Genomic DNA, 12,879 nt, shown 5'->3' with positions numbered 1-12,879 from the left:
ACCTGCTGCTCTAACCAGCTTGAACTTTTAAAGATAAACCCCTCTTCATTTCAATCGGTAATATGCCGAGAATATGGGTTCATTTCTACTTGTTATAATATCAGTCAATCTACAATCAGCCTCATTCTGAGCGAGTCCTCGATAGTATAGTGGTTAGTATCCCTGCCTGTCACGCGGGAGACCGGGGTTCAATTCCCCGTCGGGAAGAGCAACTCTTTTTTAAAAAATGGCCACTGGCTCTCATTGTTATTACAATTTAAAAGGACTTGCTCTTTACTTTAATCACGTGATTTTCCCAATCGTTAGGTAGCCTGCTGCTCTAACCAGCTTGAACTTTTAAAGATAACCCCCTCTTCATTTCAATCGGTAATATGCCGAGTATCGGGGTTGATTTCTACTTGTTATAATATCAGTCAATCTACAATCAGCCTCATTCAGAGCGAGTCCTCGATAGTATAGTGGTTAGTATTCCCGCCTGTCACGCGGGAGACCGGGGTTCAATTCCCCGTCGGGAAGAGCAACTCTTTTAAAAAAGAAAATGGCCACTGGCTCTCATTGTTATTACAATTTAAAATAACTTGCTTTTCACTTTATCACGCGATTTTAACCAAACCTTGAGTCACCTGCTGCACTTAAAAGCCTGAACTTTTAAAGATGAATCCTTCTTCATTTCAAACGATTATTTAATGAGTTTTAGAGTTTATTTCTAGTTATAATTTCTGTCAATCACAAATCTGCCCCACTCTGACCGAGTCCCCGATAGTAAAGTCGTTAGGTTCCCCGCATGTAACGCGGGAGACCAGGGTTCAATTCCCCGTCGGGAAGAGCAACTCTTTTTTAAAAAATGGCCACTGGCTCTCATTGTTATTACAATTTAAAAGGACTTGCTCTTGACTTTAATCACGTGATTTTCCCTAATCGTTAGGTTACCTGCTGCTCTAACCAGCTTGAACTTTTAAAGATAACCCCCTCTTCATTTCAATCGGTAATATGCCGAGTATCGGGGTTGATTTCTACTTGTTATAATATCAGTCAATCTAGAATCATTTGCATTCTGAGCGAGTCCTCGATAGTATAGTGGTTAGTATCCCCGCCTGTCACGCGGGAGACCGGGGTTCAATTCCCCGTCGGGGAGAGCTACACTTTTTAAAATGTTTAGGCCACTGGCTCTCATTGTTATTACAATTTAAAATGACTTGCTGTTCCCTTTTATAACGTTAATTTCACCAAACGTCAAATCACCTGCTGCACTTAAAAGCCTTAACTTTTAAAGATGAATCCTTCATCATTTCAAGCTATTATTTACTGAGAACATGAGTTTTTTTTGTTATAATTGCTGTCAATCACGAATTAGCCTCACTCTGACCGAGTCCTCTATAGGAACGTCGTTAGTTTCCCCACATGGAACGCGGAAGACCAGGGTTCAAATCCCCGTCGGGGAGAACTACTCTTTTAAAAATGTTTTGACCTCTGGCTCTCCTTATTGTTATTACTATTTGAAAGGAATTGCTCTTTAATCACATGATTTTCCCTAATCGTTAGGTAACCTGCTGCTCTAACCAGCTTGAACTTTTAAAGATAACCCCCTCTTCATTTCAATCGGTAATATGCCGAGTATCGGGGTTGATTTCTACTTGTTATAATATCAGTCAATCTACAATCAGCCTCATTCAGAGCGAGTCCTCGATAGTATAGTGGTTAGTATCCCCGCCTGTCACGCGGGAGACCGGGGTTCAATTCCCCGTCGGGAAGAGCAACTCTTTTAAAAAAGAAAATGGCCACTGGCTCTCATTGTTATTACAATTTAAAATAACTTGCTTTTCACTTTATCACGCGATTTTAACCAAACCTTGAGTCACCTGCTGAACTTAAAAGCCTGAACTTTTAAAGATGAATCCTTCTTCATTTCAAACGATTATTTAATGAGTTTTAGAGTTTATTTCTAGTTATAATTTCTGTCAATCACAAATCTGCCCCACTCTGACCGAGTCCCCGATAGTAAAGTCGTTAGGTTCCCCACATGTAACGCGGGAGACCAGGGTTCAATTCCCCGTCGGGAAGAGCAACTCTTTTTAAAAAAATGGCCACTGGCTCTCATTGTTATTACAATTTAAAATGACTTGCTGTTCACTTTTATCCCGTGATTTTCACCAAACGTTGAGTCACCTGCTGCACTTAAAAGCCTGAACTTTTAAAGATGAATCCTTCTTCATTTCAAACGATTATTTATTGAGTATTAGAGTTTATTTCTAGTTATAATTTCTGTCAATCACAAATCTGCCCCACTCTGACCGAGTCCCCGATAGTAAAGTCGTTAGGTTCCCCACATGTAACGCGGGAGACCAGGGTTCAATTCCCCGTCGGGAAGAGCAACTCTTTTTTAAAAAATGGCCACTGGCTCTCATTGCTATTACAATTTAAAATGACTTGCTGTTCACTTTTATCACATGATTTTCACCAAACGTTGAGTCACCTGCTGCTCTAACCAGCTTGAACTTTTAAAGATAAACCCCTCTTCATTTCAATCGGTAATATGCCGAGAATATGGGTTCATTTCTACTTGTTATAATATCAGTCAATCTACAATCAGCCTCATTCTGAGCGAGTCCTCGATAGTATAGTGGTTAGTATCCCTGCCTGTCACGCGGGAGACCGGGGTTCAATTCCCCGTCGGGAAGAGCAACTCTTTTTAAAAAATGGCCACTGGCTCTCATTGTTATTACAATTTAAAAGGACTTGCTCTTTACTTTAATCACGTGATTTTCCCAATCGTTAGGTAGCCTGCTGCTCTAACCAGCTTGAACTTTTAAAGATAACCCCCTCTTCATTTCAATCGGTAATATGCCGAGTATCGGGGTTGATTTCTACTTGTTATAATATCAGTCAATCTACAATCAGCCTCATTCAGAGCGAGTCCTCGATAGTATAGTGGTTAGTATTCCCGCCTGTCACGCGGGAGACCGGGGTTCAATTCCCCGTCGGGAAGAGCAACTCTTTTAAAAAAGAAAATGGCCACTGGCTCTCATTGTTATTACAATTTAAAATAACTTGCTTTTCACTTTATCACGCGATTTTAACCAAACCTTGAGTCACCTGCTGCACTTAAAAGCCTGAACTTTTAAAGATGAATCCTTCTTCATTTCAAACGATTATTTAATGAGTTTTAGAGTTTATTTCTAGTTATAATTTCTGTCAATCACAAATCTGCCCCACTCTGACCGAGTCCCCGATAGTAAAGTCGTTAGGTTCCCCGCATGTAACGCGGGAGACCAGGGTTCAATTCCCCGTCGGGAAGAGCAACTCTTTTTTAAAAAATGGCCACTGGCTCTCATTGTTATTACAATTTAAAAGGACTTGCTCTTGACTTTAATCACGTGATTTTCCCTAATCGTTAGGTTACCTGCTGCTCTAACCAGCTTGAACTTTTAAAGATAACCCCCTCTTCATTTCAATCGGTAATATGCCGAGTATCGGGGTTGATTTCTACTTGTTATAATATCAGTCAATCTAGAATCATTTGCATTCTGAGCGAGTCCTCGATAGTATAGTGGTTAGTATCCCCGCCTGTCACGCGGGAGACCGGGGTTCAATTCCCCGTCGGGGAGAGCTACACTTTTTAAAATGTTTAGGCCACTGGCTCTCATTGTTATTACAATTTAAAATGACTTGCTGTTCCCTTTTATAACGTTAATTTCACCAAACGTCAAATCACCTGCTGCACTTAAAAGCCTTAACTTTTAAAGATGAATCCTTCATCATTTCAAGCTATTATTTACTGAGAACATGAGTTTTTTTTGTTATAATTGCTGTCAATCACGAATTAGCCTCACTCTGACCGAGTCCTCTATAGGAACGTCGTTAGTTTCCCCACATGGAACGCGGAAGACCAGGGTTCAAATCCCCGTCGGGGAGAACTACTCTTTTAAAAATGTTTTGACCTCTGGCTCTCCTTATTGTTATTACTATTTGAAAGGAATTGCTCTTTAATCACATGATTTTCCCTAATCGTTAGGTAACCTGCTGCTCTAACCAGCTTGAACTTTTAAAGATAACCCCCTCTTCATTTCAATCGGTAATATGCCGAGTATCGGGGTTGATTTCTACTTGTTATAATATCAGTCAATCTACAATCAGCCTCATTCAGAGCGAGTCCTCGATAGTATAGTGGTTAGTATCCCCGCCTGTCACGCGGGAGACCGGGGTTCATTTCCCCGTCGGGGAGAGCAACTCTTTTAAAAAATAAAATGGCCACTGGCTCTCATTGTTATTACAATTTAAAATGACTTGCTGTTCACTTTTATCCCGTGATTTTCACCAAACGTTGAGTCACCTGCTGCACTTAAAAGCCTGAACTTTTAAAGATGAATCCTTCTTCATTTCAAACGATTATTTATTGAGTATTAGAGTTTATTTCTAGTTATAATTTCTGTCAATCACAAATCTGCCCCACTCTGACCGAGTCCCCGATAGTAAAGTCGTTAGGTTCCCCACATGTAACGCGGGAGACCAGGGTTCAATTCCCCGTCGGGAAGAGCAACTCTTTTTTAAAAAATGGCCACTGGCTCTCATTGTTATTACAATTTAAAATGACTTGCTGTTCACTTTTATCGCATGATTTTCACCAAACGTTGAGTCACCTGCTGCTCTAACCAGCTTGAACTTTTAAAGATAAACCCCTCTTCATTTCAATCGGTAATATGCCGAGTATATGGGTTCATTTCTACTTGTTATAATATCAGTCAATCTACAATCAGCCTCATTCTGAGCGAGTCCTCGATAGTATAGTGGTTAGTATCCCTGCCTGTCACGCGGGAGACCGGGGTTCAATTTCCCGTCGGGGAGAGCAACTCTTTTAAAAAAGAAAATGGCCACTGGCTCTCATTGTTATTACAATTTAAAATGACTTGCTGTTCACTTTATCACGCGATTTTAACCAAACCTTGAGTCACCTGCTGCACTTAAAAGCCTGAACTTTTAAAGATGAATCCTTCTTCATTTCAAACGATTATTTAATGAGTATTAGAGTTTATTTCTAGTTCTAATTTCTGTCAATCACAATTCTGCCCCACTCTGACCGAGTCCCCGATAGTAAAGTCGTTAGGTTCCCCACATGTAACGCGGGAGACCAGGGTTCAATTCCCCGTCGGGAAGAGCAACTCTTTTTAAAAAAATGGCCACTGGCTCTCATTGTTATTAAAATTTAAAAGCACCTGCTCTTGACTTTAATCACGTGATTTTCCCTAATCGTTAGGTAACCTGCTGCTCTAACCAGCTTGAACTTTTAAAGATAAACCCCTCTTCATTTCAATCGGTAATATGCCGAGTATCGGGGTTGATTTCTACTTGTTATAATATCAGTCAATCTACAATCAGCCTCATTCTGAGCGAGTCCTCGATAGTATAGTGGTTAGTATCCCCGCCTGTCACGCGGGAGACCGGGGTTCAATTCCCCGTCGGGGAGAGCTACACTTTTTAAAATGTTTTGGCCACTGGCTCTCATTGTTATTACAATTTAAAATGACTTGCTGTTCCCTTTTATAACGTTAATTTCACCAAACGTCAAATCACCTGCTGCACTTAAAAGCCTTAACTTTTAAAGATGAATCCTTCATCATTTCAAGCTATTATTTACTGAGAATATGAGTTTTTTTGTTATAATTGCTGTCAATCACGAATTAGCCCCACTCTGACCGAGTCCTCGATAGTAACGTCGTTCGTTTCCCCACATGGAACGCGGGAGACCAGGGTTCAATTCCCCGTCGGGGAGAACTACTCTTTTAAAAATGGTTTGGCCTCTGGCTCTCCTTATTGTTATTACTATTTGAAAGGACTTGCTCTTGACTTTAATCACGTGATTTTTTCTAATCGTTAGGTAACCTGCTGCTCTAACCAGCTTGAACTTTTAAAGATAAACCCCTCTTCATTTCAATCGGTAATATGCCGAGTATATGGGTTCATTTCTACTTGTTATAATATCAGTCAATCTAGAATCAGTCGCATTCTGATCGAGTCCTCGATAGTATAGTGGTTAGTATACCCGCCTGTCACGCGGGAGACCGGGGTTCAATCCCCCGTCGGGGAGAGCTACACTTTTTAAAATGTTTTGGCCACTGGCTCTCATTGTTATTACAATTTAAAATCACTTGCTGTTCCCTTTTATAACGTTAATTTCACCAAACGTCAAATAACCTGCTGCACTCAAAAGCCTTAACTTTTAAAGATGAATCCTTCATCATTTCAAGCTATTATTTACTGAGAATATGAGTTTTTTTTGTTATAATTGCTGTCAATCACGAATTAGCCCCACTCTGACCGAGTCCTCGATAGGAACGTCGTTAGTTTCCCCACATGGAACGCGGGAGACCAGGGTTCAAATCCCCGTCAGGGAGAACTACTCTTTTAAAAAAGAAAATGGCCACTGGCTCTCATTGTTATAACAATTTAAATTGACTTGCTGTTCACTTTTATCACGTGATTTGCACCAAACGTTGTGTCACCTGCTGCCCTCAAAAGCCTGAACTTTTAAAGATTAATCCTTCTTCATTTCAAGCTATTATTTACTGAGAATATGAGTTTTTTTTGTTATAATTGCTGTCAATCACGAATTAGCCCCACTCTGACCGAGTCCTCGATAGTAACGTCGTTAGTCTCCCCACATGGAACGCGGGAGACCAGGGTTCAAATCCCCGTCGGGGAGAACTACTCTTTTAAAAATGTTTTGACCTCTGGCTCTCCTTATTGTTATTACTATTTGAAAGGACTTGCTCTTTAATCACGTGATTTTCCCTAATCGTTAGGTAACCTGCTGCTCTAACCAGCTTGAACTTTTAAAGATAAACCCCTCTTCATTTCAATCGGTAATATGCCGAGTATCGGGGTTGATTTCTACTTGTTATAATATCAGTCAATCTACAATCAGCCTCATTCTGCCGAGTCCTCGATAGTATAGTGGTTAGTATCCCTGCCTGTCATGCGGGAGACCGGGGTTCAATTCCCCATCGGGGAGAGCTACACTTTTTAAAATGTTTTGGCCACTGGCTCTCATCTTAAACAACTACGCTGGTTTGGTCGTCTGCGTGCGTATCTGGACTTTAATTTATTTACGGACCCGCCCAAACAGCTCGCTCTGATTCGATGAAAATAAAACAGCCGGCAAAAAGCCTCAGCTCACTTTGATTCGATAAAAAATAAATAATTAACACGCCCGGAAGAGAGCGATAGCATAGGTTTGGCAAGGTCTGCGCCGCAGTGCTGCAGTGCACTGTGGGCGCAGACCCTGCGCTGTGTGAGTGTGGTGTGTATTCAAGTGTGCGAATGGTAGTTACGCTAATATTACGTTTATTTATGTAAAAAATGGGTGCTGCGTGCTGCGATTAGTGGAGTCCCCAAACAACTTTACCTTACGAGTAGGCAGGGGTCGCTATACAGTAAGTCTTAGCGGACTGAGCTGGCAGCTTCACCTGCCGGGACCACGGCCAGTTGCGTAGCGCACCCCTACAGTTTCGCCCATGGGTCAATACCCCCATGGGGCAACCCAGCTGACTGTTTGATGGGTACAATGGGTACTTTTCGGTTTATCCGGCTTATTACCATTATTATGTATTGACGTTGATCACGTCTCCATGGACGGCTTGCTGTCTACTTCGGTTGTGTAATTCAGATGTTGTGCATGCTGCTGCTGGTAAGGGCATGTGTTGCATAATATGCAGCATGTGTCCGCGTATCATGTTTGGCACGGATGCAGTTGGCGTTACTGTACATTTATCATGTTTTGGAGTCACAATCCCATGCACTTTGAAATGTAATAAACGGTCTACAAAGGTTGCAGCCCGGCCCCCGCCGCTGTCACTCTCTGGCCGTTGCACAAGCCATATCGGAATTTGCGACATGCTAAAACAATGAGTACAGTGTGACACCACCCGGGTAACTCCCGGGATCAAAATGGCCATTGGAAAGTGATCGCTTTATTGAGATGATTATGGTACTACCACAGGGTATTGTGAACGGTTCAGGAGGAGGAGAGGTCTGGATTTCTAAGTCTCACAGTACCGGTAAGAAGCGCCGGGTGGGGGATGCCCTCCACTGGGGTACAAATTCTGTCATTATTAGTATACGATCATGCAATGTTTCTATCTGCAAGCTGTCATAACTGAAACGATCTCCGTTATTGTTCGATTGAGAAATGGAGTGACCCACACCTCTGATACCATATGTGAGGAACCCAAAAATCTGATGCATGCGTAAAACACCCACAATGGGAATACGTAAACGTATAAACACCAACAAAATACATTTTAATATAAGAAAACAATTGTTGGCCCCATAACGCATCTGTCTGTGTGTGTACATACAGACGGTGGATGCAGGGGCCAACCTGTGTGCGATCGGAACGGTGCAATTGCTGACCAATGTCACTGTGGATGGCGCACACGCTGACGCACACCGGAGATGTGTCTTTGCGATGCAAGGCATGGTGGATGGTGGAGCGCATATGGATGGTGCGTTACGAATAAAATAAAACAAAACAAACCGCTGGAAGCAGCCATGCGAGCAGGCTACCTTGAGAGCGATCGCGAATGGATTGCGTGTCTGGAAAAACACTCGCTCTTTCAGATGCCGTACCAGCTTCGTCAACTCTTCGCTACCATTCTGCGTACCAGTACCGCCAGCTGACCAACAAAGAAGAAATGGTAAATCTTCTTGGTTCTTTCGGTAAAGTCACGTAGAAGGGAAGTAATAAAATAATAATAATAAAACATAATAAAATATTTCTCACGACGTTTTGGCCACAACGCAAGCAGCCGTCCTCAGGTGAAAACCAGGTCTGTCGAGGCGACAGCGTCTGAATGAAACAGCACACGTTCTTGGAGCATATATATAAGCTGGGTTGGAAGGGAGGAAAAGGGCGCCTTGACAAAATAATTTGCATATCAAGAGGAATTTAGCATATTTATGGGAAATGTAGGTATGTGATTAGTACTACTTATGCCCGTGCATTATGCAGGATTAGCAGCATCAAAGGCAGGGGATATGGGAAATGCAGGTCTGTGATTAGTACTAATTATGCCCGTGCATTATGCAGGATTAGCAGCATCAAAGGGAGGGGATATGGGAAATGCAGGTATTTGATTAGTACTACTTATACCCGTGCATTATGCAGGATTAGCAGCATCAAAGAAAATAAAATAAATGGTAAAGTTCAAGACCCTTCACAGCCTCCACGAGTTCCTCACGGCAGGTGGGATGGCTCTGTCGGACTTTGACGACCTCCCGCAGCTTTCCGAGTACCCACACTTGGTCTTGGACTCGCTTCTTGAGAACAACCATATCCGCCGCGAATTGGACACGAAGGACTTCCCATTTCGACTTCGGCGCAAACAGTTCCCCATTGTCCCAGCCTTCGCGATGACCATCAACAAGGCGCAAGGGCAAACTGTTCACAACCTGGGATTATATCTACCAACGCCATGCTTCTCGCACGGCCAACTGTACGTGGCACTATCGCGAGTCACGGCAAGATCCAACATCAAGGCGCTTATTGAGGGACCTGACGACGAGGAGGAAGACGGAGTGTACACGAAGAATATCCTGTATCGCCATATATTTCAATAGGTTGCATTCTATATTTGAATAAGTTGCATTCTTTAATATTGTCGATTGAGCATCTCATAAAAATACATATAACCTCACAAAAATAAACATAAAACAATCACCAAAACATATCTATTGTGTCCAGCCACTTTCAACTCCCCACCAACCAAGCATATACACACCGCCCGCGAAGCGGGCGGCGACTGCTAGTTGTTATTACAATTGAAAATGACTTGCTGTTCCCTTTTATAACGTTAATTTCACCACACGTCAAATCACCTGCTGCACTTAAAAGCCTTAACTTTTAAAGATGAATCCTTCATCATTTCAAGCTATTATTTACTGAGAATATGAGTTTTTTTGTTATAATTGCTGTCAATCACGAATAAGCCCCACTCTGACCGAGTCCCCGATAGTAAAGTCGTTAGGTTCCCCACATGTAGCGCGGGAGACCAGGGTTCAATTCCCCGTCGGGAAGAGCAACTCTTTTTTAAAAAATGGCCACTGGCTCTCATTGTTATTAAAATTTAAAAGCACCTGCTCTTGACTTTAATCACGTGATTTTCCCTAATCGTTAGGTTACCTGCTGCTCTAACCAGCTTGAACTTTTAAAGATAAACCCCTCTTCATTTCAATCGGTAATATGCCGAGTATATGGGTTCATTTCTACTTGTTATAATATCAGTCAATCTAGAATCAGTCGCATTCTGAGCGAGTCCTCGATAGTATAGTGGTTAGTATCTCCGCCTGTCACGCGTGAGACAGGGGTTCAATTCCCAATCGGGGAAAGCTACACTTTTTAAAATGTTTTGACCACTGGCTCTCATTGTTATTACAATTTAAAATCACTTGCTATTTTCTTTCATAACGTTAATTTCAGCAAACGTCAAATCACCAGCTGCACTCAAAAGCCTAAACTTTTAAAGATGAATCCTTCTTCATTTCAAGCTATTATTTACTGAGAATATGAGTTTTTTTATTATAATTGCTGTCAATCTCGAATTAGCTCCACTCTGACCGAGTCCTCGATAGTAACGTCGTTCGTTTCCCCATATGGAACGCGGGAGACCAGGGTTCAATTCCCCATCGGGGAGAACTACTCTTTTAAAAATGTTTTGGCCTCTGGCTCTCCTTATTGTTATTACTATTTGAAAGGACTTGCTCTTGACTTTAATCACGTGATTTTCCCTAATCGTTAGGCAACCTGCTGCTCTAACCAGCTTGAACTTTTAAAGATAAACCCCTCTTCATTTAAATCGGTAATATGCCGAGTATATGGGTTCATATCTACTTGTTATAATATCAGTTAATCTAGAATCAGTTGCATTTTGAGCGAGTCCTCGATAGTATAGTGGTTAGTATACCCGCCTGTCACGCGGGAGACTGGGGTTCAATTCCCCGTTGGGGTGAGTAACTCTTTTAAAAAAGAAAATGGCCACTGGCTCTCATTGATATTGCTATTGAAAATCACTTGCTATTCCCTTTTATAACGTTAATTTCACCAAACATCAAATCACCAGCTGCACTTAAAATCCTCAACTTTTAAAGATGAATCCTGCTTCATTTCAAACGATTATTTATTGAGTATTAGAGTTTATTTCTAGTTATAATTTCTGTCAATCAAAAATCTGCCCCACTCTGACCGAGTCCCCGATAATAAAGTCGTTAGGTTCCCCACATGTAACGCGGGAGACCAGGGTTCAATTCCCCGTCGGGGAGAACTACTCTTTTAAAAATGGTTTGGCCTCTGGCTCTCCTTATTGTTATTACTATTTGAAAGGACTTGCTCTTGACTTTAATCACGTGATTTTTTCTAATCGTTAGGTAACCTGCTGCTCTAACCAGCTTGAACTTTTAAAGATAAACCCCTCTTCATTTCAATCGGTAATATGCCGAGTATATGGGTTCATTTCTACTTGTTATAATATCAGTCAATCTAGAATCAGTCGCATTCTGAACGAGTCCTCGATAGTAGAGTGGTTAGTATCCCCGCCTGTCACGCGGGAGACCGGGGTTCAATTCCCCGTCGGGGAGAGCTACACTTTTTTAAATGTTTTGGCCACTGGCTCTCATTGTTATTACAATTTAAAATCACTTGCTGTTCCCTTTTATAACGTTAATTTCACCAAACGTCAAATCACCTGCTTCACTCAAAAGCCTGAACTTTTAAAGATGAATCCTTCATCATTTCAAGCTATTATTTACTGAGAATATGAGTTTTTTTTGTTATAATTGCTGTCAATCACGAATTAGCCCCACTCTGACCGAGTCCTCGATAGGAACGTCGTTAGTTTCCCCACATGGAACGCGGGAGACCAGGGTTCAAATCCCCGTCAGGGAGAACTACTCTTTTAAAAAAGAAAATGGCCACTGGCTCTCATTGTTATAACAATTTAAATTGACTTGCTGTTCACTTTTATCACGTGATTTGCACCAAACGTTGTGTCACCTGCTGCCCTCAAAAGCCTGAACTTTTAAAGATTAATCCTTCTTCATTTCAAGCTATTATTTACTGAGAATATGAGTTTTTTTTGTTATAATTGCTGTCAATCACGAATTAGCCCCACTCTGACCGAGTCCTCGATAGTAACGTCGTTAGTCTCCCCACATGGAACGCGGGAGACCAGGGTTCAAATCCCCGTCGGGGAGAACTACTCTTTTAAAAATGTTTTGACCTCTGGCTCTCCTTATTGTTATTACTATTTGAAAGGACTTGCTCTTTAATCACGTGATTTTCCCTAATCGTTAGGTAACCTGCTGCTCTAACCAGCTTGAACTTTTAAAGATAAACCCCTCTTCATTTCAATCGGTAATATGCCGAGTATCGGGGTTGATTTCTACTTGTTATAATATCAGTCAATCTACAATCAGCCTCATTCTGAGCGAGTCCTCGATAGTATAGTGGTTAGTATCCCCGCCTGTCACGCGGGAGACCGGGGTTCAATTCCCCGTCGGGGAGAGCAACTCTTTTAAAAAATAAAATGGCCACTGGCTCTCATTGTTATTACAATTTAAAATGACTTGCTGTTCACTTTTATCCCGTGATTTTCACCAAACGTTGAGTCACCTGCTGCACTTAAAAGCCTGAACTTTTAAAGATGAATCCTTCTTCATTTCAAACGATTATTTAATGAGTATTAGAGTTTATTTCTAGTTATAATTTCTGTCAATCACAAATCTGTCCCACTCTGACCGAGTCCCCGATAGTAAAGTCGTTAGGTTCCCCACGTGTAACGCGGGAGACCAGGGTTCAATTCCCCGTCGGGAAGAGCAACTCTTTTTTTAAAA

The 12,879-nt window shown here is 41.7% G+C and overlaps 5 non-coding genes across 5 annotated transcripts; all 5 read left to right on the top strand.

The window, feature by feature from the left end:
- Nucleotides 1-1,063: 1,063 nt before the first annotated feature.
- TRNAD-GUC (transfer RNA aspartic acid (anticodon GUC)) lies at nucleotides 1,064-1,135 on the top strand. The gene has a single exon. It is a non-coding gene; the product is annotated as a tRNA-Asp (tRNA).
- A 2,398-nt stretch (nucleotides 1,136-3,533) lies between these two features.
- Nucleotides 3,534-3,605, top strand: TRNAD-GUC (transfer RNA aspartic acid (anticodon GUC)). The gene has a single exon. It is a non-coding gene; the product is annotated as a tRNA-Asp (tRNA).
- Nucleotides 3,606-5,389: 1,784 nt separating this feature from the next.
- Nucleotides 5,390-5,461, top strand: TRNAD-GUC (transfer RNA aspartic acid (anticodon GUC)). The gene has a single exon. It is a non-coding gene; the product is annotated as a tRNA-Asp (tRNA).
- A 549-nt stretch (nucleotides 5,462-6,010) lies between these two features.
- Nucleotides 6,011-6,082, top strand: TRNAD-GUC (transfer RNA aspartic acid (anticodon GUC)). Its single transcript has one exon. It is a non-coding gene; the product is annotated as a tRNA-Asp (tRNA).
- A 6,396-nt stretch (nucleotides 6,083-12,478) lies between these two features.
- On the top strand, nucleotides 12,479-12,550 carry TRNAD-GUC (transfer RNA aspartic acid (anticodon GUC)). Its single transcript has one exon. It is a non-coding gene; the product is annotated as a tRNA-Asp (tRNA).
- Nucleotides 12,551-12,879: the final 329 nt, after the last annotated feature.

Source organism: Lethenteron reissneri, chromosome 70, assembly GCF_015708825.2.
Source record: "Lethenteron reissneri isolate LAM-NWPU_2019-01 chromosome 70, ASM1570882v1, whole genome shotgun sequence".
NCBI lineage: Eukaryota > Metazoa > Chordata > Hyperoartia > Petromyzontiformes > Petromyzontidae > Lethenteron > Lethenteron reissneri.
This window is presented reverse-complemented; position numbering and strand designations above follow the sequence as displayed.